Source organism: Phyllostomus hastatus, unplaced genomic scaffold (assembly GCF_019186645.2).
Source record: "Phyllostomus hastatus isolate PE091 unplaced genomic scaffold, TTU_PhHast_1.1 phas_contig_254, whole genome shotgun sequence".
Taxonomy (NCBI): domain Eukaryota; kingdom Metazoa; phylum Chordata; class Mammalia; order Chiroptera; family Phyllostomidae; genus Phyllostomus; species Phyllostomus hastatus.
The window spans coordinates 20,363,371-20,388,526 of record NW_025333810.1 but is presented as its reverse complement, the minus strand read 5'-3'; the positions used below and the strand labels follow the sequence as shown (position 1 = coordinate 20,388,526).

The window sequence follows — 25,156 nt, the reverse complement described above, 5'->3', positions numbered from 1 at the left end:
ATGCCGGTAAGTACAATGATAAGATCTACTACTGGCCAGCCACTGGGGTAAGTATTGGAAATACAAAATTGAACAGAGTTCTTAAGAAGATAGGAAACTGATCTTGAGCTAAATATTTGTCAGAGACCATAGATTAATGGTTGGGTGGAAACAGAAATGAAAGAAACTTGGCAAAAACCTTGATGTCATTCATCAAATTACCTTTGATGCATTTAGGGGGAAGTGTGTTTAACTCTTCCACCTGTGGCAACAGAAAAGCAGGAGCAGTGGTGCCAATAATTGCAAACAGAAAATGATCTGAATTCATTTTATTTGACTTTGAAGAGCATGATGTTATCATTAGGGGCCAGTTTGTCTTAAAGTGTCTTGCTGAAGTCAATTTAAAATGATTTTTCATTTTACGAAGACGATAGTCCATCATAGAAGGAAGCAGCGTGTAGCTTGGCAGGGGGAAGCCAGTCTGAATCACAAATTGATCGCAGAGCCTTTGCAAAGCACACAGCATGGGTGGAGGGAAATCAGCATTGTCAAACCCTCTCAACTGCTGTGTAAAATCATTTTTGTAAAGAGAGGGGTTAAAATCTAAGAACCTGTTCTATTACTGTATTAAACTAAATTTTCAATGTCAATGAAATGGAAGTTTATTTTCATTTAACACAGGTTAGGTTGCATTCTTTGTGCTGTTGTATCATGTGCTCTTAGTAGATACTTAAAATGATGATCAAATAATGTTATGATAACTTAGTTTCTAACATCATCTAAACTCTATCTGTTATGAAATACAAAAAGACCTGCAGCTTCATACTGAAATGGAAGGTTCTAATATTAGAAATAGTAATGTATAAGACAATGACAAATAAGGAATGATTCTAAGTTGTGTTTGTCATTTTTATAATCTTCATTTTGAGTGAAAAATCTTTTTGGAAATGTAGAATGTAATGTTGATATAATTCTGATCTTCATTCAGAAGACTTGTAAATTCCTATTGACTTCATTTCCCTTTTTGCTTTGTCTTTTGTTGCAGACTGGCTGTTAAATAAGGCGGAACAGTATACAAATTTCCTCAGTATAGGTATTTTCTGCTTTTACCAACTAGAAAGCTTAAAGGGGTCATGGGAGAACACACAGAATATTCAGCTGGATATTTTTTCCTATTAATTTTGACTATATTAATTAATGGAATTATTTTCCTTAGTAACAACTGAGATGAACTCTAAATATAGGAAATAAATTCACTTTCAGTGGTTTTTTAGACAGCAAGAAGAAAAATAGAACAACGAAACATGCAGACACATAAAAACCAATCAAGCATCTTTTTATGACAGTGCAGAAATGCAGTGACTTTGGAGTTGAAGTACATTTTAGAATTAAAGGAATCAAAATTCAACATGAGATCCTGAAACTTGCAAGGGAAAACTGTCAAATGAGGGCCTAACCAACACAGTGCCTTCTTCACCCATATAATAAACTACTATGTTTCGCACATTTAAGCATTCCATTCTTTTTTTTCTTTTAGAAGCATGGGATTCTGAACTCTAGCAGACAATGAACAGACCCACAGATCAATGTTTCTAAAGGATTGTATTGCTGCCGATGCTTCCCAGACTGTTTATTGTGAGAAACTTAACTCCTCAGGCTTTTCAGGAATTCGCCCCTTTTGTCCAGGCCAAGATGAAGCGGCCCCTTGTTTCTAACAATGAACCGCAGCATCAAAGTCCCTGGACGTGCACAAAGCAGGGAGCATGTCACACTGTGCAAAGGGCCTTCAGCACAACTGCAGCGGCACTGTCACCATTGCATCACATGCGGGCAGAGCAGAGTGGGCGCCACAGAGCAAACGGAGCCATCGGGCTAAGGCCGTCACTCCAGATAGAATTCACTTAAAATACAAACACAGGTGTGACCATTTGTGGGACATATTTTACTTTACTTATTGATAGCAGCAAACTGTGAACATAATTCTCAATGCTGCCGGAAAGATGCCTAGAAAGAAAAGAAGACAATGGGGAAAATAATCAGAGAACACCGCATGAAAGAACGCTTCTCCCCCACAGCGAGAACGGCGCCTTCTATTTAGAAACAATTCCTTTTGGGTTTTTGCTCCCTTTGTTCATGGGTAGAACAGAATTTCATGTTTCAAATTGGCAAATGAGGCCTATTTTCCAAAAGAGTTAGGTGCTAACAGTGTAGGAAGAAAAGAAGAGGGGGAGGTACCATCAGGCAGCACTTTCTCCTATTTCGTAAGAAAACCGCTGCTGCAGTGAGGCGCCTCCTCCAGGCCCCGTCTGCAGGGATCCGTTTCACCGTCTCTCTCTTTGCATTGTGTTTTGATGTGCATGTCTCCTCCACTAGCCTATTGGCTCCTCGGGGGCACATAGGGTGCCTGTCTTATTCATTGTTTTCTAGTCTTTTTGAAAAATTGCAGAACTAATATTTAGACATCAAAAATCAGTATAAGGGTATATTTAATAAAAAATAACTTTCCTTCTCTCTCCATAATGACTATCTTTTCACCAGAAGCAACCACCACTGGGATTTGTGTACATGTCCTTCAAGAAGTTTTAAGTGAGCATCGAGTGTTTGTAACATGATGATGTAGGGTACAGAATGAGCCACCCAAGATATGACTCAGTTGTGCAGACTATTTTGAGCTAAAAGCAACCACGACCCCTTGGGCTAAAGGGAAACTTCTGCCCCCTCTCCCTTAACTATTAAGAAGAATTTAAGTTAGTGTTCTGGCCCATGATAAGAGTTAAGGGAGAGGGGGGCAATAACTTCTTACCTCTCTATACAGCAAAGCAAACTAATAATTATTGATCACGTGCTCACCCAAACTTACCTCCTGAAGCCCCTTGCTGCCTCACCTTCCCCATAGCTCAGAATGTCACAGACCTCATTTTCCCTGTCTGTCCCTGAACCTCTCACATTTGTGGTGTCCTTGATTCTCTGATATGTGTGGGGTTCTGATATATATGTATGTAATTATATTTGGTTATTTTTTCTTGCTCATCTGTCTCATATTTGAGGGTAGAGGAATGTTTCTTACAACAGATGTAACAGAACCTATGCTGAACATTCTTTATTTTCCTTTAACAGTATTTTTACGAAGTGTTTCACATGAGCCTCTGCTCAACCTCGTCGTTCCGAAAAACAGCATGGCGTTTCTTTTTATGGATATGGTCTCTTGCAAAGGGGCATTTGGATGGCTTCTAGTTGTTTTTGTCATAAACATGCCTCACTAACATCCTACTTATTTCTATGAGCACGTATTAAATTTCTACGATAGAATTCTTAAAGGTGGATTACTGAATTTTACTTCCATTGACAGTGTATCATATTCTTTTTCCATGTCTTTGATGATACTGTGTACTACTAAACACAATGGTCTTTTCCAATCTGCTGAATGGCATCTTGTCTAAATTTGTGTTGTTAAAACTTATGGATAATGTGAGCATTTAAAAATACGTCTTAGTCAGTTTGGGCTGCTGTAGCAGAAGTGCCATAGAGTGGGGTGGCTTAAACAACAAACACAGTTCTAGAGGCTAGGGAGTTCAAAATCAAGGTGAAAACTGATTAGGTTCCTGGTGAGAGCCCTCTGCCTGGTTTGCAGATAGCCACTCTCTTGCTGTGTCTTTATGTAGATGAGACAGAAAGACCATCTCTCGTGTCTCTTTTTACAAGGGCACTAATTATATTTACAAGCACTCTACTTACATGATCTAATTACCTTCCTAAAGGCCCCACCTCCAAATACCATCATTTTGAGGATTAAAGCTTCAATATATGAAGGGGGAGGCATAGACATTCAGTTCATAGCATATGTATATGTGCCACTTGTATTTTCTAAGATATTTTGTAGCATAATTGTGAATAGTTTCATAAAATACAACATGGCAGAATTTAATGTCTGTTCTGTGCCTTTATAGAGTTCAATGTATCCTGTGGGTTTTTTTATTTTTTTTATTGTTGTTCAAGTACAGTTGTCTCCATTTACCTGCCACCACTTCCCACTGGCCCCCCCCCACCTCCCACCCTCAATCCTGCCCCCCTTTCAGCTGTGTCTCTCCTTAGTCATTATGTTCATTGGGTCCCTTCTATCCTTACCTTCCAGCCTGTCTTGGACTGACTGGAAAAATTCAAGTCTCCCACGTCTATTGTATTTCTCCCTTCTGTAGCTTATGTTTCAGATCATTTTGATTTATTTGCTGTATGGTGTATTTGCTTGGATAGTTTACCAAATCATGGTTTGATATAAATTGGCTTTCTTCTTTTATTTAGTGCTTTCTACTCTGAATTAAGCATAGTTTGATATTAACATCAAATTCCTGATTTTCTGTAATATTTCCCTGTTATATTTTGCTCATCTCATCACTTATAACATTTTGGACTTCTTTTTGTCAATATGCATTTTGTATATCAAATATGGTTGGATTTTACTTTTTATTTATTCCTAAAACCTTTTATTTAAGAAACATTTTATAGTATTTACATTTGTATATGACATCTATTTTCAATCCTTTTTTTGCCATTTTGCTTTATACCTATTTCAAATATTGATTTAAATTTTAATATTTTGCTCTAATGAATAGGTTTTGTTTACTTTTATTCATGTTTTCCTTCTAAAAATTTGTTCATTTTCTTTTTCTTTCAGTGAATTGTATATTTTATTTTTGACATAATTCACTTATGGTCTTATTCCTTGATTTATGATCTTTTTGCAGCACTTATTAACTTTCCACTACAAAAATGAGGAATATACTATCCCCTCCCACTGAGAGGGGGCACTCCCCACACTGCACCATCTTATTTTTTGCTTATATTCCTTCTAGTTCTTCTCAGTTTTTCTTTAATTAACACATTATAATATACTTTTCCTGAGCTATCACCTGGAGACAACATATTTTTAATATTCCCCACTGTGAAAAGTATGTCATCAATATATTTAAGTTCATTGTATTTCACCTTTTCTCTCTTATTCCACCCATCTGTTTTTGTTATCACATTGCTTGCTACTTTTATGCTGTGGTGGTTTACAATATTTATATTTTACTTAAAAACTTTAAGTCCAATTTTTATTTAGCCTATATTTTATCCTAAAGTGACTTTAATAATAGTCAACTGTTTTTTCCTGTGTTCATATTGAGTAACCATATTTCTTTCTTAAGTTGATTTTTTAGGTATTGGAAATGTCTTCTTAGTATCTCCCTAATTTATTGAGTATTTGAACATGTCTGTGGAGGATACCGGCCAGCAGTATCCATCTCAGCTGTGGATATTCGTTGAAACATGCTAAAAAAAACATACACAGGGACAACCAAGTCCTGTGGGGAAGTAGGAACAGAATGGCCACTCTCTCTGATGAAGAAAGCGCCCCTTGCCCACTCTCCCTGGTGGGGAGAGCACCCCATTCCCCCTCCGGAGAGGCTTTTTATTGGTTTCATTTGAATAAGAATTCAGGTAAAAGCTTATTAAACATTGTCAGGAAGTAAGGATCAAACAATAGATAGTAAGGAAGTCTGAGGGCCTATTTTGAGTCAGGATCAAAGAGCTGTAAAACTTTAAAGAACAAACTTACTTCTTCCTTGGACCCTTATCATTCAACTGAGAGCATTCTAAACAAAGCAGGTTTCACAGGATTTTACATATTCTTTCTTAGGCCTGATCACCCAGGAACCCACCCTTTCCAGCACAGAGCTGCACCACCCTGTAGTTGTTTCAGGCTTAGGTGGAGCAAGGGAAGTAAGGCAGCCAAGGGATAAGGAGATTTTCTCCCAGACAATGAGGACTCAGGCTATATCACAGCCGAGGAGCGAGGGTCCATCACCCCCTTTTGCTGTAGCCCCCAAAGTCCTTCTTTTGGGGGCCTCCCACGTGATCGTGCCTGTCTTAGATCGTTCCCCCCTTGGGGAATCTTACTTGTCATTGGCTAACCGACCAAGCATTGGGGTTCAGTTATGAATGAAGCGGCAGAAGCAGTGCTCCTGCCAGGGAGATAAGCTTTTGTCTCCTTGCTGGCTTACAGTCCAAGACCACTCCCTCAGCCTTAGCCTTGGGGGGGGGGGGGGTTACAGCTTCTGATATCAGGTAGGGAAGTTCCCAACATATGTCTTTCATTATCTCCCTCTGCCGTGACTCTGCCTCCCCTGTGGAGGACGGAGAAGCCTGCTTGGGTAGTAGAGCTCCATGTGTTCAGATTTTCGTGTGATTAGGTGACCTAACTATCATCTTCAGAGCTGGAAGGTCATCTGCTCTTTGCAAAGACAGCATCTCTGATTGTGGCCCCCTCACCTGCCCTTCAGTGGTGTGTATGGAATCCAGGAGACTTGGGCAGCTCCCACACAGTCAAACTAATTGTACTTTTCTAGACAAGAGGTTGGTTCAAACTACTTTTTGGAAAGCTATTGCCTGGGATGACCAAGATAAAAAGCATCCTCCTGTGGCTATCTCATTTGACCACGCCAATTTTCACAGCTCTTACCAACATTCCTCCGTAGATGGAGGCTTTGGGCAGGGCTGTTGCCAAAGTTCAAAGAAAATAGAGCACAGGGAGCAGAAATAGCTTGTCATGCCATATTTTAACTGAAGTCTATTTATTTTTCTATTCTTGGTACCTAGCACAATGCCTGGCACAAAATCTTATTCTTGGTCAACATTTGTTAGGTTAAGGCAAAGGATACATAATATTTCTGGGGCATATCTATAGTATAATGTATAGTTTGCAAATAAGTGATATGAACTGTTAAAGAAAAAAAAAACACAGACCTAAAACGGTGTCACTCCTACTAAAATCCCATGATAACAAACCTAGATTGAACTCCTGATCTACTTGCAGTTCAAACTCTCCCAGACACATAATCTTAATTAACCAGTCTGGAATTTACGGGTCAAGCACCAGGAAGGTAACCTGTCCCACAGGCCCTCTCCATCTGCCATAGAAAGAAGAGGCAACCTGCATGATACAAACCCTTCCCCTTGCTGCCCCCAAAGAAAAGATGTCCTGGCCCCTGAACCAAAATCAATCTCTTTTTTTTTTTTTCTTTCACCAACAGCTCCCTTGGCCCACCCTGCTTCCTACACAAACCTTCCATTTCATACCATCCCTCAGAGCACCCTTCTAGCTGCTAGGTGGATGCTGCCTGATCCATGAATCACTAAATAAAGCCAGTCAGATCTTCACATTTATTTGGGTGAAGTTTGTCTTTCAACATCACACTTTACCTTAATGTCAATTACCTTGTCTCTGTGAGTCATGATGTTGTTTTTGAAACTGTGTATTTTCTTGTATCTTTAAGTCCAGAGTCAACATTCATGACAAATGAGACAACATGGATTTGGTAAAGGAAATGCCTTCCCCTTGGTAATGACTAAATGTAAGAAAATTAACTTTTAAAAACATAAATCATCTTTCACATTTGACTTTAGTCATTAACTGATAGTGTGATTTATGGAATCACATTAATAATTATTAAAAATATTCACTTAGAAAATTATAATAATCCAGGGAAGACCTCATTAAAAATAGTTTTGTTTGCTCTCTTGCTTGTTTTTGCAATTTAAACCCCCAATTTTCACACTTCACAAGCCTGTCATCTACAACCCACACCCTGCGCTCCCTCACTTCCCTCCAGCCACTCCTTTCCCGGACACAGTCAGCCCTCGAAAGCGTGTGGTCTTGACAAAAGTGGGCTAGCAGAGGCTTTTAAGTGTGAAGGGCTCCTTGGAAATCTGGCCTTGTTGGCTTTTCCCAGTAGTTTTCACCGAATGTTTAATGATCGGAGAAACTCAAGGGAAGGAAAGTAGCCTTCTTCTAGGTCCCCTCGTCAAGTTCCGACCATTTGTCTGGATGGGAGGGCTGCTTCTCAGTGTGCGCTCTGAACAAACATGCCTCCACTCTGGTCTTTCCTCCCCAGACCTCTGCGAAATGGCCCTATCATTACCCCCTTTGCTGCTAAGTAGCCCCTCCCCATCAATTTCTTATGGTGGGAGGCACCAGCAAAAGGCTTTGCAGGTGATTTTGCCTTAGGTGTTTGTCCTTCTAATAAAGGAAACTTGGCTCACTCTGCAAGAGAGAGGGGCAGCGAGAGAAGAGGAGAGAAGCTGGTGCTTTCTGTTAAATGCATGGCCCACAGGTCGACATGTGTCACCAGACAGGAATCTAAACTCTACCCAATCTTGTAGCAACCTCTGAAATTTTCAAGTAGGAAACCTAGTCACTTACTCGCTGTGGAATGGGAATTTACTATCCACTTGTTCCCCAGCCCTTTCTAAAAGGTTAAAACATAGTATAGATATATTGATACTAAAACTTCCAGAGAAAAATAGGGCAGCAGGCAGCACATGCTTTGGACTATTTGTGTGTGTGTGTGTGTGTGTGTGTGTGTGTGTGTGTGTGTCCTTTGAGACAGAACTTCCACATTTAAACACTTTTTTTAAGTTTATGATTAAGGCTAATGGGGTCTGTATTATAGGGCTGCCCCTTCATATGCACTGGAAATTTAGAAAGTAAATATCTGAAGATAAGTAATTACGTAAACTATATGAATAAATAGAATGGACTAGTAAAAACTATTACAAATATGTATAGAAGAATATTTAATGATAAAAATGCACAGCTGAAAAAGAGTACATACAATATGATTCTTTGTGCTGTGTGCTTAAGAACAAAATGTTCTTATGGCTGTCTCTGAAGGTGACTTTCTTTTATATTTTTCTGGACTAAAAAAATTCACAATGAGCAAGTACTAAGTTAGTAAATAAAAATAAAGTAAAATAGTCATAAAATAACAAATAAGATGAAGGAGTTTGGGTTTAAAACATATTATAAGATTAGGTAAATTGTTTTCTAACTTTTTTTTTTACCATTTTATCATCCCCAACATATGTTTACCGATCTTATGACAATGGATTTGAGTACACACACACACACACACACACACACACACACACACACAAATCATCTAAAACTCCTATGAGACATCCTCAGTTATAAATTTCATGCAAATACAGAATCAGTTTTAGGTACGTAATTGGAATTTTTCTTTAAGTTTCCCTTCCCATTTTTGACCCTGTAATCTTGACAGTTGAGTTAAATTCTTTATCAAGTCCATGAAATGAGTATCTCTGGTCCCTTTTAGAGAATCTCCATTGAGGACTATAGGGTTATTTCCTCACAATGAAAACAGATTAGTAGGTTTAGAGACAAATATTAACTTATATTCCCAACAGCACATGACAAGGCAATTGCTGCAAAATCCCAGCTCCAACCTTTGTTCTAAAAAGTGTTAGAACCGTTCAAATTAATTGCCTTTTATTAAAAATTTGCAACTACCCCAAGGCCAGACATCTAAGAAACTCTTTAGATCCAGTCATATCTTCACAGCCCATTTCAGTTCAGGCACAGATGCTAAGCCAGAATTGAAGTGAGCATTAGCTCACTTCAATTAGGCTCAAGGCAAACTGTTATCTCCCTGAGTCTTGCTTGACCTGGGTGTCCACACATAGGAATGTTTGCCAGATTAGGGAGCACTCATCAGATGCTTATGGGATGCTTTTGCAAATCAGGTTGTTAGTCTATGCTGAGTTTCTCCTCTGATTGGATACAAATCTATGACAGCATAGATTCTTCATTCCGGATCTGAAAGGATTTTGGCTCCTTCCTGAGTTTGCACTGAGGCAGAATTCTACTTCCTGCCTAACCCCTGTGGTTTCTGACTGAAGCTCTGAGCTAAGAGAATTCAAAGCTCTACAACAGAAACTGCCAAGTTATCATGAGCTTGGACTTTATTTAATATTGGCTGCCTCACAGAAAACACAAGTAGTAAAGCTGTGGGGCATTATAACTGTGTGGACATGATAATACATTACACTCCTCTGTAAGCTCTGAGCTGTGGATCAGCCATGGAAAGCCTAGCCCCATCTCATGGGTAAGCTGAAGGACTATGAAAAACTCATTAGCTTTCAAAAGTGATAAATGACCATATACCATTTTCATTTAAGTCATGATAATACCTTAAAAAACTTGAGATTGATTATGTATGATTCTGAATCTGGGCAAAACATTCTCTGATAGAGGAGCACAAATGATAGCAAATACTAAAGAGAAATGAGACCATTGAACAAGATATCTGAAAATAATTGCAAAGAAATAAAAGGTTTACAGAGATACTCAACCCCTATTTCTCTTGGGTTTGTCTTACCAATTTACGCAACTGTTTGGACACCCTGATCAGAGATAAATGAAGCAACTTACTGCTTGAAATAGAAAGTGATTTATTACCTAGCAGTGTCCTGACAGGAAAGGATTCAGCCACTATTTCATACATGTTTGGATGAAAAAAACCAAAGGAAAAAAGTGTAGAGTTGGGCAGTTTGAATGATTTTTACACTCTTTTAACAGAATAAACAATAGTCTGTCTCAAATCAGCTTACATTTATTTTAATGACTATTTTAATAAATATTGTGACCCTATATCCTTAGAAAAGCTGCATTGTTGCATTTTAACACTTGAGGGCTTTTAATGGAATCTAAGACTAGAGGTACTGAGAGGAAAAGGCATTGATATTTTTTCCTCTGGGCTTTTCTGTCATACACCAGAAAGAATGGTTGCTATACAAGAGGAAGAGAATTTAATTTAGACTACAAGTTCCCAAAAGGTAAGAACAATTTTTTAACGTACAATGTTCCACACCACACTATATACATATATATGTATGTATATATATATATATATATATATACCATTACATGAAATGATAAAAATGAAAATTTCAAAGTGCACGTTTCTTCTGTTATTAAAAGGAGGAACAGCTGAAATGTTAATCATTGAAAATTGCCAGTAACACACAATAGTCCCTCCTAAATATAGCACTGACCCAAGGACTAAGGGTCTTTTGCATATTCAAGAAGAAAAAATTAGCATTTATTCTGCATTGCAATTTCATACTCATTTTAGGATGTATTAATTTCCTTGATATAAAAATGATATCTTGGACTTCCATTTTCCATTCCTTCATATAAAGATCTTAGAAGCCACCCCACCATTTTACAACCAGTATAAAGCTGAACAAACTGAAAACCAACAACTTTTCTTAGCTCCATCAGTGAAGTGAGGTCACAGGGTAAACCACTCCTCCCACATGTGAAGAGACAGACAGGTGGATAAAGAGTCACAACCCACCCGAGCAGAGGCCTCCGCACGGACCAGAGCCAGTAGGAGAGAACGAACTGCAGTGAACCTGTTGCTGGAGGCTCAGGATGAACAAGTCTTGGAGAGCAGAGGAACCCCAGGGGACTCCGTCATCAGGGGCACCCATACTTCTGCCAGTTTTGCTGCCACGACCTCAGAGCAGGTTCTCACAGAGAATAGTGGAGACAACCCCCCTGGTGCCTCTGTCAGGGGAAAAGGAGCCATTTTGAAATGTACCAGAACATGCTATTCTTAACGAGGCCCAACCTCAGGTGAAACTACCTAACCAGAGCCTAACTCACCTGGGCTCATCTCCAGGCACCCACTCCAGCCACGTTTAGCCTGTCCCACCTAACAGGAGCAGGGAGGGAACTGAGGAACTCTTGTGAGGTTCAGAGCCCAGGGGCACAGACTCAGGAAGAGACTGAGAGCCATCATAGGACTGTATATAGAAGACTGCCCTGGCCTCACACTTTACCACTGTAGTACGGCTCCTGTTTACCTGACATATTATGTTCATTGTTCAACAAAAAGCTATCACACATAGTAAAAGGCAAAAACAAAGTTTGAAGAGACTGAGTAAACGTCAGACCAAAGTCAGATGTAGCACAAATGTTGAAAGTATCAGACCAGGAATTTTGCAAGGCTATGATTAATTAATATGCTAAGGGATTTAATGGAAAAGTAGACAGCATGCAAGAACAGGTGGATAATGTAAGCAGACATGGAAATTTTAAGGAGGAATAAAAAAGAAATGCTAGAGATAAAAAAACACTAACAGAAGATTGCATTCGATCGGCTCTGACTGGCCACAGCTGAAGAAAGCACCTCTGAGCTTGAGGATAGGACAATGGAAGCTTCTCAAACTGAAAAGCAAAGAGAAAGAAGACAGAAGAAAACAGAACAGAATTTCGAAGACCTATGGGGTGACTACAAAAGGTATGACATACAATGGGAATAGAAGAAGAAGAAAAGAAAGAGACAGGAAGAGAAATGGTACTTAACCAATAATGACAGAGAATTTCCCCCAAGTTAATCAGACACTCAGTCACTCAGAGGAAATGGAGATAGTTGGTGCAAGAGTAGACCAATAGATTAGCAGAACAGAATCAGGAGCCCAGAAATGACCCACGTAAATACAGTTTACTGATCTTTGACAAAAGAGCAAAGGCAATATAATGGAGCTAAGACAGTATTTTTTAACAAACAGCCATGGAACAACTGGACATCCACATGCAAAAAAAAAAAAAAGAATCTAGACAAAAACCTTACACCCTTCACAAAAATTACCTCAAATGGATAATAGACCTCAGTGTAAAATGCAAAACTATAAAACTCCTAGAAGATAACACAGGAGCAAACTAGATGACTTTGGATATAATGATGACTGTTAGTATATCATCAAGTATAATCTGTAAAAATAAATTAATAAGCTGGAGTCCATTAAAAACTTCTGCTCTGCCCTGGCTGGTGTAGCTCAGGGGATTGAGTGTGGGTTGCAAACCAGGCATCGTAGGTTCAATTCCCAGTCAGGGCACATGCCTAGGTTGCAGGCCATGGCCCCCAGAAACTGCACATTGATGTTTCTCTCTCTCTTTCTCTTTCTCCCTCCCTTCCCTCTCTAAAAATAAATAAATAAAATCTAAAATAAATAAATACTTAAAAAAACACTTCTGCTCTGTGAAAGACAATGTCAAGAGACTGAGAAGACGGGCAGAGACGGGAGGAAAAGATTTCCAAGAGACATTGGATAAAGAACTATTATCCAGAATATACAAGGAATTTTTGAAACTCAACAAGAAAGTAAACAAGCAATTAAAAAATGAATGAAATATCTTAGCAGACAGTTCATCAAAGAAGATACATAGGTGGCAAATAAACATGAAATGGTGCTCCACGTCATATGTCGTTATGGAAATTCAAAACAAAAACAGTTAGATACCACTGTTCACCTATTAGAATGTCCAAAAATCTGGAACACTGAGAGCACCAAAGGCTGGTGAGGATGTGGATTAACAGAAGCCTTCCTTCATTGCTGGTAACAATGCAACATGGCACAGCCACGTCAGAAGACAATTTGGCAGTTTCTTACAAACTGAACATGCTTGCCATATGATCCAGCAATTGCACTCCTTGGCATTTACCCAAATGAACTGAAAACTTATATCCACACAAACTAAAAACCTGCATGTAGAAGTTTATAGCAGCTTCATTCACAATTGCCCAAACCTGGAAGCAACCAAGATGTCCTTCAACAGGTGAAGAGGTAGAATGTGGTACATCCAGACAACACTCAACACTAAAAAGAAATGAGCTATGAAGCTATGAAAAGACCATGGATGAACCTTAAATGCATATGGCCAAGTGAAAGGAGCCAATCTGAGATGGCTACACAGTTCCAACTCTGTGACATTCTGGAAAGGGCAAGACTATGGAGACAGTGAAAGGACCAGAGGTTGCCTTGGTTATCAGGGAGAAAGGGATAAATAGAGGGAGCACAGAGGATTTTTAGAGCAGTGAAACTATTCTGTACAATACTGCAATAGTGGACACATGGCATTTGTCAAAGCCCATAGAATGTCTAACACGAAGAGTGAACTCTAATGTAAACTATGAACTTTGGGTCCTGATGCTGTGTTGATACAGGTTCCCCAATTGCAGCTCAGGTGCAGGAAGTCACTACTAGGGAAGTTACACACGTGAGGGAAGGAGACCTGTGGGTACACTGTACCTTTCCTCAATTTTGCTGTAAACCTAAACCTTTACTTAATGAGATTATCCTTGTACTAAAAATTATATTTATTGTTTTTATAGCAGCATTATTCCAAAAAGGTTAAGACCTTTCCAGAAATTATCTCATGGACATTGTTTTCCATCCTTTTAAAATCTGATGTGGTCAGCTTCTGGAAATGCCAGATGTCACTGATATGCTGGGAGGTAAACTGATTTTAACAGATATGCCTAGAAAGTTTACTTTAGAATTGAACAGGTTAAATCAGGATTTGGGCCTACTAATTTTCTCTTTCCATGACCCCATTCTATAAGAATCTACAGAGTGAGGAGTCAGCCCAGTAATGTATTTTATGCCATTCTGCTAATTTCAGAAAAGTCACATTTATGTCTCTTTCTTTTTGATCCTTCTACGATAATAATTTTGGCAAATTTCAGTTTCAACAAAACATTTCAGTAACTGTTAAGGCTAATTTATATCATTTTCTAGTTGAAGTTTTAAAATATATTACGCCACTTCCATGAGAAAAACAGTGTCAATATTTTTCAGGTGAATCACAACTAGAGTCAAGTGAGATGAATTACCTTGATCAAGACCTCATGAGGTGTCAAAACTGAACTCTGTTACCAATCTGAACAACTACACATTCCCTCGTGTTTCTATCATTCCCAAATGATATCACTTTAGACATCATTTCAAGGATATTCCTCTCAATCCTAGAAAGAATTTACAGTTTACAACAAAAGCCTCATCTATAGCAATGCAAAAATAGACAATGAGTATAGTAAGGTATAGCACGAGAGGGCAAAATAAATAAATATGGACATTTAAATAATGACTGTGACTAACCATAAAATGACATCAGAATTCTTTAGGTACAAGAGCGAAATATTCTTTGCATGGTAAAGCAATGCTTGGAAGTGATGGTGTGGTCTGTGTGTGGCGGGATGAGAGGGGTGTGGGGAGGAGTTCAAGGAAGGGTGAAAAGACCCTCCCTAGACTAGCAGAGAGAAATCACATCGACATCTATCTTTAAATTCTACTTTGGAATGCTGGGAGACTTCTGTTCTAATCAGCGAAGTAATGGCTGTGTACAAGTGACATTCTCCACTTTTGCATGCTTGAAGTAACAAGACGCCGAGAACAGCTGTGAGTAAAAATGTCAAGAAGGAATCCATCACGACCAGAGGATTTGGGTTCTGGCTGATCACACCCATAAGGGCCGAAGTCACCAGCCAGCTCTGTCATCAGACCAAGGGCCACCGCTTCTCCAAGCAGTTGCTAGTTTTCTCCGGTTCCTCTAAGGCTTTCCTTGGAGAACTTGTTTTCCCTTCGCCTCTGAGCCAATTTCTAACAATGTAAGAGCTCTGACTATAAAGCAAGGAGTCTAGGTTTTTAAAAGTGAATAATTCAGGATGCAAATATCCAAGGAAATGTTTTCTTTGAAGTCATTGTCTTGGGTGGTGACAAGATTAGTCTAAGACAGGCTGTCTTGGCCTAAATCAGTCTGCCTTTAGAACCAGTAACAGTCAAAAAGGAAATTTGTCTTGTGTTATATAATATATAGAATTATATGATGATATTTTCATAGATTATGCTCAGTCTTTAAGGTTTTGTTTAAAGGCACTGTGACTTTTCACTGTTCGTTTATATTAATACTGACTTTTGATTTTAAATTGTCAAAAACATTTAATGAAGTACATAATGTTATGTTTGTTTATTTAATCAAAATCACTTAATAGAAATGTATTTTATATATATCAGGTACTGAGTTCACAGAAGAATTAGTTACCTTACTAAGGGAAATGGCACTCTTTGAATAACCAAAAGGCATTTTCTCATAATTAATATGTCCACATGGTTCCTCATTCCAAGTTTAAGGTTATTCATTGGTAACCACCTTATACGTTTCTTTACAAAAGCAAATAGCAATGTTTTGGGCTTCTGCTTATTTCTCCAAGCTTTTCTCCTTCCTTGTCTCCACTTTTTAAATAATGCATTCTTTCTAGAGATCAACGTTTCAGCTTAAGCTGTCAAGATTTTCTTTTAACATCTCAGACATGTAAGAAAACTCCTGCCTTACATTCTGGTGTTTTAAAATTATGTTTGTGTAGTGACTCAACACTAGTTTACTTTCTATCAGAAATAAAATCTACCAGCAATGCAAATAAAATATTCAGGACTTTTAAAAAATAAATTTGCTGACATTATTCAAGCACAAAGGACAACTGTTGCTTTTATCAATGCCCAGCTATTTAGTGAATAGAAATATTAAAGTGAATCTTTTTAAAACAAGTACACTATGAAGAAAACAGTCGATCCAGTTCTTATAACAGTCATCCATTTTTAATAGTCTCTGACAGTTGGGCATTCACCCTGGAAAAAGTGTCCTGTGGGTTCTGTGACAAAGTGAAGGAATTCTGTATAGTTATAAGCAATGGCATCATTAAATAGCTTTGTGCATGTGTGTTTTTTTCTGAATGTCAATCCATTAATAAAGTGTCAGGCTAAGAGTTCATATATTATAAGAAGCCCAGGACCCTTGAATAAAGTCACCCTTCAATTCAAGGCTTTGCAGAAAAATCACTAATGAGGAGGACTCCTTCATGGCCAAATTAGTCTGAGAAGATTTTAAGAAAGAAGGAATCTAGTTTCTATAATTTTTTTTCTGGTAAAATGAGTATATTGGACATCTTTACATTTGAGAAGACACATCTCATGGTATTTTCAGGAAATAAATGCTTGTTTGAATGAATAAGTGAATGAACCTCAGTTTTTTTGGATGTAAAACTAAAAGATAGGAGAAAATGTACTCTGCTCTCCTTGTGTGAGTTAGTGTCAGTCTCAGTGATGTGGTGAGGGTAGGAGCTTGTTGAGAGCCAGCCAACTGTTAACTTTTCAGGAATTTTGTGAGCTAGTTGTTAGACATAGCCATTATTAAAATTAAGGTATATAAATTCATAATTCAGTAAGTTACAGCTTAAAAAGCAATACTTAAAATTCAACAATTTTAATGATGTTACTATTTTTTCCATTAGCTATGCTCTTGGTGATTTTGCATTTACTGCGTCTACATCATGGAGATGCTCTACAACAGTGTGCTACTGGGCATCTGTTCCTAATCCACACCCAGTGATGTCATGTTTGTGGCTTCAAATCGGCCCTGGTGGGGGTATGTATGTCACGGAAGTGGGAAAATGCTGAAGATCAGTGCTGTTCAATGTTTTTCAGAGACCTGATTGTTAAACATTGACTCCAAACACTGCTGGGGTCACCAGGCTGAAACTAATGAAAGGACAGGCCTTGGATTTCCATGAGAGAACCAGAGTGCCACCTTAAAGCTGACCACACAGGTGTTTCCACAGAGCTGATTCCACAAGGTATATTTTTACCTCAGTGCACCTGGGTCATATGTCCTCTTTAGCTTTAGGCCAGTCTGGTCCTGTGAGGAAAAAGAAAAAGAAGAGTCTTCAATAGCAAGTGCAGTTCTAAGGAAGCCTAGGTCAGGCCCATAGGAGTCTTTAAGCCAAAGACACCTGTCAAAGGAGTCCCTCATTTTGCAGAAAAGGGTGTTCCTTAGTTTTCCCCTAGCACTCAATCACTGACTGAGAGCAGCCTGGTGATAGCATGACCTTGGTGCACATGTTACAGGAATAGCCACAGGGACAAAGGCAGAGATGGGGCAGCACAGGGAAGAAGATGGTGTGGACTGGAAGGAGAATGCAGACCAGCAACTAGTACAACTTGGCTGTAATGTAGGGCTCATGGGAGCAAAGAGTGAGTGATGCTGAGTGTAACATTTCCAATTAAAATGCATTCCCTAGCAATAGCTATTGAAAAATACAATGGAAATACTCAACATTCAACACCTCTGAAGCTGGGGCTCCCTGCTTTGTTGTTAAAGTATCAGAAAACTCACATGAGCTTTGAAGTGAAAGAAGAAAATATTTTGCTAGATAGACAAGCTTTTGTTATCCTATATTCCCTTAGGTTGCCAGTTTCCTGAACTTGTAGCCCTCATCATGAATTATTGCAACTGTGGGACGAGACAGAAGGGGCAACGCTTCCAAGTCACCTAAGAAGAATGCTGAGGAAGAGCAAAGCCAAACTGGCATTGCCAAACTTAGCAGAAGCCATTAGTCATTCATTCATTCATTCATTCATTCAACAAATAATCAATGAATATTTATCGAAACCCTGGTATGTGCCAGATACTATTGAGTGTTTCTGGTGATACAGCAGTAGACCATACAGAAAAAACTCTTACCTTCATAGAGCTTACATTCTGTTTGGAAAGACAAACAAACAATAAACAAAAAGGTTAACTAACTTTCCATTAGGAAAGGCCTTCCTCAAGAAGTGGTGACTGAGCAGCAGCCAAGATTAGAGCTTCACCTTTTCCTTTTGAACCTATACCGGTACTTGAACTCCCACTATCTCAGCTCCCCTTGACTCAGAAAAATTGCATACAAACTAACAGAACCTCCACTTTATATTGACTTCATTTCCATTTACCACCAGCTCAAGAGCCAATAGATGTTCTGGATGAACACATTGAAAGCAGAATTATCTGTACTAGTTTCTTAGTTCTAAAACCATTTATTTAAAAAAAAATTCCTTCCAATATTTTTGGGTGATAGCAAATTTTTAAGACTGATAATAACTAGAATTCCATGAATGTGTAGGCAAGACTATAGGGATATTCACATTTTTAAATTTTTTCTCTAAAACCAACAGTGTCCCTTTTGTACTTTCTCCTCAAAGTGTAAGAGGTGTGAAAAATAAAAAAGTTTTTGTATATTTAGACATATATGACTCAAGCATTATTATCTTGAATTATTACATTTCATCCAATTTTAGATAATTTTTAATATTCAAAACATCAGGGCACATAAAAAACTAAAACTGTCTTCTTTTAAAAAACATTATCTTATTGTTGTTCAAGTACAGTTGTCTGCATTTACTTCCCACCCCAGCCACCCCCACCTCCCTCTTTGTTATTGTTACACATAAGATTTAGATATTTAATCTGAAGCAAAGTAATTAGTCATTTAGGCTTTTTTCTACAGTTGCATATTGATATACTGATTAAATTATTATATAGTATGAAAATATATTAGTGTCAAACCAGGTTTACCAGCATTTCATGTGAAATAGGTAATAACTATAAAATCAATCTGCAACGTGACTCCAAACATTGGAACGTGGTGACAAATACTAGCTCCGCTTTCTTCATAGTCCTTTGTGCTGTGAAATGATTGGTAGAACTCAAGAATGGAAGCCACCACTAAGCCCCCAAACCTGCATACAATATGTAATAACTACTGTGTCAATAAAGTGTGGCTTTCATTTACACTGAATTCTTTACCTTATTTCAGTATGGCATCTAAAATTTTATTCTAAACACTTGGGAAGCAATATCCCAAGTCCCTGATCCCGGCTGGACCTTCAGAGAGCACAGCGTTCCTGGCTGTTCCCCTAATTGTCCTAATGTCCAAGATGCATCTAAAGTGAAACTAGCCTACATACTTAGGTAGAAGCCTAGAAAATAGAAAGGCTCAAGTGTTAGTTCAACATATATTGTTTTATGGAGTTTTTAGTAGAGCTTACCAGTAATTAATGGGCTTCAAGTTCCACTTTTAGGTATTTATAAGATCTCTTGTTTCATTACTCTATCATATGTCAATCATCACATATACCATGGCAGAACGGCCACTTTGTGGCATAGCTGGGTTTTTCTATTGCTTTATCATCAGTAAAGAAGTGCAGGCTGTCAGCTAATATGGAGTCAGATTATGGTCTAATCTTGGCTGCTCTTCAAGGCTTCTAATTTTGATCACACTTTTGCTGATTCCTTGATAGCAACTCAGTTAATAATAAAAGAAAACGGTAAATTGGTGCTTTCGGATCTGTAGCTTATCCTGCATCTGTCTTCCACATAGGCTGCTTTTCTTTCTCCTGCTGCCACTGATGCTTCCTGGTTGTGCCAATCGGGCCAGAGAGTTCAGGCAGCAGAAAATGGGGCCTAGTTACCAGTCAGTGTCCAGGAGCCAGCTGTCACGGGCAGAGGGGCAGCCACTGCAGCAGGAGCACGGCGGGCAGCCACACAACCGATCTGTCAGGTAGTCTCGCCCTTTCCCACCCTGCACTTTCTCTATTCAGTCTGATTCTCTTTTCTTTGGAACAGTCTGTCAATTCTGCTTGTATCATTTTAGGTTTATTTATCTATCCTTAGAGTTCAGCATTTTCACCAGGCTGCGTCCATCCATACTTTTTCATTACTTCTGGTTCATGTGCTCAGCAGGCCCCTCCCGTCTGAAAGACTGGAGTATCTGAAAAACTCAAGTTATGGAAGGGCATAGTTCAGGAGCATTTTCTTCTATCATTTATTTGATCACTATGTCTCCATGGTTTCTTTTGTTCTCTTTCTGGATCAGCCTTTCCTGTTTTTCTCACCCATGATTACCACTTTTGGGGTTTTACTTTTGATTGCATTTCACCTTTCAAGACAAGAATTCAGTCTCTGCAGTTACCAGACTCATTTGGTTTCCACTTTCCCCATCAGTGTTTTTCAAATTGGGAAATCATTGTCTTTCAGTTCCAGGAAACCTTCCCTGGCCCCAATTATATCCCTCAAAGAGTTTTAATTATATTTTATCTAGGTTTTCTTCCTCTTCCAACTCCATGATAGAGGTTTATTGTAGTTTTCCAATTTAGCTTTTCCTTCTACCTGAGCTGCTGTTCCCCTCAAGTGGTTTGTGATCTTTCTCTGCCAATTCATGCCAGTTTTCAACACTCCCGTGGATCTCTCTGGTTCTTTCTTGTGTATTGACAGTGAGAGTAGGGATCTCCCCTGCAGTGGGCAGCCAGTGGTCCCCACTGCCCCTTTGCCAATGTAAGTGGCAGAGGCCTCTCAGTATCCAAGTCCAAGTAGGGAAAGTCCGTTCATAGCCCAACATGGAAACTAGCCCTCCTGAGATGCCATCATGCGAGGGACAGTCCGCCTCTCTCATTATTGCAGAAGCAAACAGCAGAGACATTCTTCCCTTTCTCTGTCTCTGTGCCTCTCCCAAGCCGGCTGGCTCTCCCTGGACACCCTCTCCGCAGTGCCCCCAGCAACTCCCTTTTACATTTTACCCCTACCTACACCTTCTTTCAAGGACTTGTTGTCTGTGTGTAGAACCGGTCCAGGTGACCAAGGTCAACCTTTGACGTTTTCTGGACAGTTGTATTTGCCCAGATGGGAACGCAAGGCCAGGCGCCCCTCTTCCTCGAGTCCCACATCCCAACATTTTAAAGGCATTCACGATTCTTAGGAAGAGAACATATTACTGGAAGATGAAATCATATTATTATTGTTTTCCTAAATTACTACTCCAGAAATAAAATATGTATGGATTTTTTTCTAGCACAAAAGTAGATTATGTTATAGTCACATGGACATGTAGGTTTTATAATATTCATTTAATGCTCACTTCTGATTTACCAGCCTCATAACTCATCTGGTTATTGTAAAATGGGTCATATTATTAGCTAATTTTTCATAAGAGGCACACAGCTAACATTTACCAGCTATCTACCACGTCAGGCACTGTAGTGTTTTGTGTGTATCAAGTTATTAAATTCTCACAAAACCCTTTGAAATGGGTGCTATTATTTCCAGCATAATACAATACAGAAACCAAGGCCCTGAGAAGTCAAGTAACTAACAAAACTCACACAGCTAGTAACAAGCTTTATTTCTCTAATAAATAATAATAATGATGATCTACTTGAAAATAGCCCATGTCTTCTGTTTCTCTGCCTCCTCAACTGTGCCTGCCACTTGGACCCTCAGTCAAGAAACAGTTACTGAGAGAAGAGGGAAGAGGCAATGTTTTATTCATGTTTGATACCTAGAACACTGTTCTATAAAGTGAATGTTTCAAAAATGTTTTAATTATAAAAGAAAACATTAATAGGCTACTGAGATTTAAAAAGCAAATGCACATAAGATAACCCAAAACTGTGTACAGAAGACCTAACTATCAGCCACTAACCAGGGTTCCAGGGATCCAAATGTGAATGAAACGTTGCCTCTGTCCTTAAAGAACAAGAAGTCTGAAGGGGAAGCAGGTACACAAGCAATTCAATATAATAAAATATAACTGCTCTCTAATGTATATATAAAGTGCTCTGGAACCACACATAAGGAAAAAACATTAATTTTTCCAGTAGGATCATAAGTTATTTCCTCTATTTAACTAATAATAGAATGAAACATGGAAATAAACAGTATTTTAAAATTTTTTATTAAGAATTTATTGCATTAATCTATAACTGATGATATAAATGACAATGTAGGCTAATACTGATGAAAGTTTCTTATCTTTGGAAATGAGATATTTTAACACCAAAAGCATTTTTTTCTTTGCTACAATCAAGAAAACTTAATGTATTTTAATTTTTTTCCTTTTTAAAATATGTTATGATTTTTTCATATCAAAATGAAGCCTGGTCTAAATACTAAACCTGAATAAGCAGACCTAGTGTTCGAACACCAATTTCAAGCGGACCCTAAAGGGCAGTTTGCCGTCCATCTTTAGCTGATGAACAAGTGCCCCTCCACAGCGTGTGATTCACACTTGCATATCTATATACACTTCCATGACAAAAAGCCTTTGCATTTATTCTGAATGATAAAGGCATTACCCAGGGATAGAAAATTCATTATTTAAAAAAAAGTGACCTCAGTCCCCCCTCTGTGGAGAGGGCACAGCGCGGACCTCAGTGGCCACATCGGTGCTGGAAGCACTTGCTTTGGGGGAACCAGAGTGTCCACTGTGACATGTCCACACCACAAATGACAACAAGGCCTGGAGAAGTCCTTATTGTTTAGATTCAATTGAAGAACAAAAGGAAGTGATGGAAACACAGGTAGATGCCTAGTAACCAATTTACGAATTCTCTGACACTCTTTGGCATTTCCCAGAGTCAGTCTTTCAATTGGTTACAACTTTATATTGAATGTTGCAACCTGGCCTGATAACTCTAAGTTACGAGGACAAACTGAAGCTCTTTATATACTAACAGGGTGAAATAGCACTTGTTTTGAGTTTATGTTTACAAATTTGGTTCCTGAAAATTTTAGACTTTATGTCTGTGACTGCAGTACACAGAGCATGTGAAACTTCTAACATGTATTGTGATTTTAAATATAGAAGTACATTAATTCAAAATAAGCAACTAAAGTTAATACCAGAAGAACATGTATATTATAAAGTCAGTGGAGTATGGAATTTATTCAGTAATCAGGGAAATTTATGAACCTTTTATGTTACCAACATGAGAATTATGTGGTGTGCAAATATGAACAAGTTTCAACGTCAGTATACCATGTCTGCAAATTCCTCCAATAAAGTTTAGAGATTCAAAATTTAGTTTAGCTCTTGTCACTGAAAGCTCTCAGCACAGTGGAGAGATTCCAAACTTGGTTTGCTCTTGTCACTGAAAGCTCTCTCAGCACAGTAGAGGATATGTTCTTCACTTTAAAATAGACCCTGTGGAAAAACTACAAGTATTAGTTAAGGAAATCAATCCACTTCACAAAGTCTATTCTACCAGTCCTGTATTCGGAGTAGATTATGAGATGGAAGGAAAGTCACAGCCCCTTGAAGTTCTGAAAGTTGCACAAATTCAAGATGATGTAGAAATAGATTTGGATGAGCACACAGATGATTTTGTGGCTTATTTTGCTGATGGCAATAAACAATACAGTTGTGAACCTGTATTATCAGAACTGGGGCTTGCAATGGAGAAACCAAAGGAGAGATTCACCCTACATGGACTTTGGGAAGTGATGGGTTGATCTTGAGTTGAGCTGGATTTTTATTTAAAGATATTTCAAGATTAAAGATGCTAGTGCCTGCTACAAGGTATAAAATAGTTTTTACATTTACAGGAAGAGCTTTTAAGAAAGAATTTTTAAATGATTAAACAAAACTCATTTACCTAAGATTTTACTGTCAGTTTTCTAGAAATTATATTTAAAGCTGCAATCAAAATGTATCTGGTTTGTAAATATGTTTATTTTATAGCTAATACTTGTCAACTATTAGTGTGCAGATCTTAAATCACTGTATCATGTTGGGTTTAATTAACAATTTGTGCAGTACCATTTAATGTTTTGAAAGCATTATTTAAAAGAATAGGACTATTCTTATAAAGTCATCAAAATAGTTTTTAAACTATAAAAATCTACATTAAATATATTATATAGCTCCAAATGTAAGCCAGCTCTAACATAAATTACAGCCCTTAAACTTGTCATTTTTGGTGATCATTTATCTAAAAACTAAAAATTATAACTAACTATGGAATATATTAACCCCTATGTAAAGTTTTGGGCACTGTTTTGTAAATAATGTCAATATCATTTTAGCAAAAGTACACTTATTTCATAAGTAAATAATTTTAAATAATTTGTAAATAAATAGTTCATTTATTGACTTAAAAAACATAACCTTAAAACTCATTTTTTATGACTTAATCTTATTTTAAGGGTAAGCATATATCTAATACTAGCATGAATTCTAAATGATAAAGTGATACTTTTGAGAGGTTTTTGCAATATTTATGGTTTTAAAATCCCAATAATTTAACTACTACTGTGGCTTTTTGGAGTCAACTTGATCATATCTTCATAAAGTTGTCTACATTTCTCACAACACAGAATCATTATGTTAATAGATTTGATTAGAATAGGTTATAACAGTGCATTATAAAATTTTATTCTGGTTTTCCTAAAATTTGTGAACATAGTTTTTCATAGAGATAGTGCTAAGCACTTTAAACTCTCTGTTAACATTACTCTTATACCATGGGAGAGGAATTTATATCAAGCATGGTAAATAATTGTGAAATATTCCTTATCATATAATTAACTGAAAATAACATTCTCCAATTAAAGTAAACCTGTGAGCTATCATTTGGGCCAGTTCTGATGTATTTATAGATAAATACAAATACTAGTTTAAAGTGTTTTCTGAAACATCAACCACTAGGGGAAGAACGGTAATTTTACAAACACTTGTACACGGAAGGCTTGAGCCAGGCAACACCAAGACCACCACTGTTTTGAGCACTGTAGGACATAGAAAATCATCTTTAGGATCCCAAATCAATAGGGATTCAAAAATCATGAGAATAGACTCACTGTGTATGAAGAATCATATCATCATCAAAGTATGTTTCGTGTATT

General features: G+C 38.0%; 1 pseudogene; it reads left to right on the top strand.

Moving 5' to 3' along the window:
• Positions 1-23,766, top strand: LOC123818070 (annotated as a pseudogene).
• Positions 23,767-25,156: the final 1,390 nt, after the last annotated feature.